The sequence below is a fragment of the Otolemur garnettii genome, unplaced genomic scaffold (genome assembly GCF_000181295.1).
Source record: "Otolemur garnettii isolate 467f Iridium unplaced genomic scaffold, OtoGar3 scaffold00008, whole genome shotgun sequence".
NCBI lineage: Eukaryota > Metazoa > Chordata > Mammalia > Primates > Galagidae > Otolemur > Otolemur garnettii.
Genome location: NW_003852403.1, coordinates 6,392,417 through 6,396,402, shown reverse-complemented (window position 1 = coordinate 6,396,402; position 3,986 = coordinate 6,392,417). Strand labels below are relative to the sequence as shown.

The 3,986-nt window shown below is 53.2% G+C and overlaps 1 protein-coding gene across 2 annotated transcripts in view; it reads right to left on the bottom strand.

Annotated features, from left to right (window-relative positions):
• Positions 1 to 3,986, bottom strand: part of ZCCHC24 (zinc finger CCHC-type containing 24) — a 58,113-nt gene that overhangs the window by 2,615 nt on the left and 51,512 nt on the right. The gene's annotated exons all lie outside the window — the stretch shown is intronic.

Here is a 3,986-nt window from a genome sequence, read left to right as displayed (position 1 = left end):
CTGAGTAAGCAGACCCATCACTACTTTCTTCCTATGGCTTATATGTTATGTGGCAAAGCACCGCCATTTAAATCCTGCCACCTAACCTCATGACCTTCCCTTGAGTTCCATACCACTATCCACCTTACAGATGAGGAAACTGAGGCTCTAGGACATTAAAGGTCTTGCCCCAGGGCCTGCAGCCAGGAGGTGGTGGGTCTGTGGCCGCCTAACCCCACCTTCTATTTCCAGTCCTCATGCTGTGGGGGTACCCTGCCTGCCCAGCAGCTGGTGCCCCTGGCTTGGGGACACTTAATAGCTAGTACCACTGCATGTGCTCCTCCTAGCCTGCCCGGGCTACCTGGCTTTCTCTCCTAAAGGCAGCATGCTCCTGTGGCAGGGGGGAGGTACATTTCTCTTCACAAGCCCAGCATCTGCTCAGCTGCACCCACCCTGATAGGATGTCTACTTCCCAGGCAAGGTCCAGGGCAAAGTGACGACAGAGCTTTTGAGGATCATCTCTAGTGTGTCCTGAAGTCTATTCTGGAATCTCTTTTGCCAGTGTCTTCTACATCTCCATATGACATGTTAACAGTACAGTCAGACAGACTGAGTTCTGCATGCCAGCTCTGCCACCTGTCAACTGAAGTCTGTTGAACAAGATCTTTCTCCTCAAGGACCTCACCTCGCCCTTCTATAACCTGGGTAGAGGTTAATATTCACTGTCTGCTTCATAGTTTTTTGGAGTCTGTATGTGTGGGAGGTAGAGAAGTAAATGAGATGACTGTCTTATGGAACTTTATACCTAAAGACTTTATATCCTACAAGACTTTAGCCAATGTTGTGTGACCTTTAGCAAGTCACTTACCCTGTCTGTGCCTCAATTTTCTCCTCCATAAAATGGGGCTAATGCGAGGGCTCTTTTAAAAAGTAAAAGAGTAAAAAGTTAATATATCCAAAGTATTTAGGACAGTGCCTGGGACACAGAGAGCACTTAAAGTGTTGGCCAGTACTAGTATCATGTATTATTATGTAGGGTTCGGGGCAGGTTGGGGACAGGGGGAAGCATCCGAGTCTTATGGAAATGCTCTTGCCACATCCTCACCAGGCCTCCTCCTCGGCTTATCCTAGTCATGCCCTCTCCTGGCTGTGACCCTACTGGACTTCCCTCTGTGGGTCCTGGCCCGAATGCTCAGCCTGCCTCTGGGTGGGGAGCTGTGGCGACGACTCCCCTCTGTGGAGGGAAAACACTCGGCAGCTGGGACTGATCGCCACCAAGGGCCGCCCCCACCCCCTGCAGCAAGGCAAAGCCCATGAGTGTTTTCTTCTCCTGGGAGACAGGGCTGGTAGGGGGGAGGCACAGCTGGAGCCTGACAGGAAACAGATGTGGCAGAGAAGGGAGCAGCAGGGAAGCACAGGGTTCTCAGGAGAAGGAGCCTGTGTAGGTCAGAGCTCAGGGGCAGGAGAAATAAACCAGCCCCTCTCCACCACGGGGTACCTGGGGGAGGGGAAAGGGCTCAGTAGAACCGCCACTCAGCTCTTCAAAGCCTCCACCCCACACACTGCCCCCTCTGCATGCAAGCCCAGTAGAGGAGACTAGGGGACTGGGTGGTGAGAGACCTGGGTCCCATGACCCCTTGATGCCAGCTGGCTGGGTCACCTGCTCAAGTCCCACATCCCCTACATGAGTCAGTGTCCCTGATGTCACAGAGTAAGTGCTCAGCAAACATCAGCTGAACTGGGAGAGGAGAAGAGCAGAACCAGATGCTCTGGAAAGATCCTCTGACTGGGCCTTTAGTGTGGGGGTGGGAGATGGAGTGGGGCTGAATTTAGCAGGATGGAGAGCACAGGGCAGGTGAGGCTACTGCCAGCCTGGGGATGGCAGTAAAAGCCAGGAACAGGCCTTGCTTGGCGGGAGGGACACAGTGAGTTGCCTTGCCCTGCCAGATGCTGAGACAATATGAGGGCAGAGGCCCAAGGAGGCTGGAGCCACTGCAGAGTCAGTTCCCACGGGCTACATGGGTTGGGCTGGCTTCTCTACTTAGGACACAGAGTTTGCAAGAGTCCTAAAAACTGAGCTCCCTAGACTGTCAGCCCAGACCCAAGCAGCCCCCAGACACTGAAGCCCTGCAGAAGAAACAGGGCTGTTCCCAGCTCTTTTCCCCAGCTAGCCACCAAGCCCTGCCCTCCCTCCTGCCCTCCTTCCTCCCCAGCCACACATCTGTCCCCTTCTGGCTTTACACTATCCTCTAGCCCCAGACTCAGTCCCTCTTCAGAAATCCAGTTTCTCTACTGACCTGAGGTAAATCACTTACACCCCTTTGCCTCAGTTTCCTCTTCTGTAAAATGGGGACCCAACATGGGATGGCTGAAGAGGATGGCAGGTGCAAAGCCTTAAAGGAGGGCCTGGGAGCACAGCTTAGCACATTGCTCCAGCGGTCATACGTGGCTGGGCTGGGACACAAACCCAGGCCTGGAGAACATCACAGCACTAGGCTGATGTCTTCAATTGCATTAGGGTCACAAACTCCCCAGGCTTGGCACACTCTGGGCAGTGCAGTATGGTCTCCCTCCTGCTCATCCTTCCTCAAGCTCATCAGAGTCCTCCTCATTTCTCTGTCTGAGAACTTTGCCTCCCATCTCATTGAGAAATAGAAGCCTTGGAGATGAGGTTCTCTGGACCATCAAACCCACAATGCCCCCTAATTATCCCCCTTCCCTCCTGTGCCCACGGGAGGGGCATCGGTCCTTTTGTCCCTGCACCATCGCCTTCTGCTTCCTTCTGGGTCATTCTCACGAGCCTGCACTGTGCTCCAGGCTTTCCCATCTGGCCCCAGCCACTGCCGTGATCCTGTCCACCATCAAAACCCCTTAAGGGAGTGGAGAGTGGGGTGTTCCTCCTGCAGCCAGATCCAAACAGGCCTCCCTGTCACTGCTTCACAGGCGACACCACAGCCAACAGGTCAGCTGTAAACTGACATCTTCACTCTAGCCCGAATTGCCAAGCCTCAGCTTTAGGACTTCTCAACTCTTGGTTGTAGTTCAATAAGCTCCTCAGGCAAAAATGATGCTCTCCAAAGCTTGAGAACTATTTCTTTATTGCTAAATCTCCAGGGTACTTCTTCATGGTCATGATACCTGACATCTTAGCATGAACCACCAACCAATCCTCGTGTGGCACCCCCACTCCACCCGACCTCCAGACTCAGTGTTCCCTGGTTCTCCTCCTTGCTGGGTTCCCCTTTTTTATCTGACCACCAAATGTTTGGTCTGGGGAATCCCTTCTCTTCCTTTTGTACATTCTTCCCATAGGAAATTGCATCCATTCCCTAAATGCCCTTAGTTCAATGACACTCAATTATGTGTGTGCCACCCTGACTCTCACAAGAGTTTCAGAATAACACATCCCACTGCCTCCTTGATATCTCTAATTGGACTTTTACCAGCATCTCAAATGTCACATAGATACTGGAGGCTTCTTCTCTAATACCTGTGTCCCATCTTCCAGGCCTCCACCCCAGGCAGCCTAGCTCAGAAACAGCCTTCTCTGCCCACTCAGGTCATCAGCTTGGAGGGGGCTTGTTCTCTCCAATCTCTGCCCTTCCCTCACCTGCCACCACCCATCCTGTGACACTTGCTATTGGATCTGGCTCCAGAGCTGCCTCCTGAGCTCAGCCCCTCTGCTGGCTCATCTGGGAACTATGGCAATGGCTTTCTCACTGGTCTTCTCACTTTCAGTCTCTCCCCCTCATGCCTAATCTCTGCACACAACCAGTATGTCAAGATGTTACTCAAAGCCCTTGAGTGGCCCCCAAGGCTCTGGTGATCACCCATCCCGTTCTGCTTTCCACCTCATTCCTCTCATGCTACTCTCCTGCTCCTTCAGAGCTGTGGGCCTTGAGCACCCTAAATCCTCCTAGGCTTGGAGAATTTGCACTGTGATGTCCTCTTCCTAGAGTGGCCATCCCACCACTTGTGACAGGGGGCCTACCTCCCCCCCGCCCCCC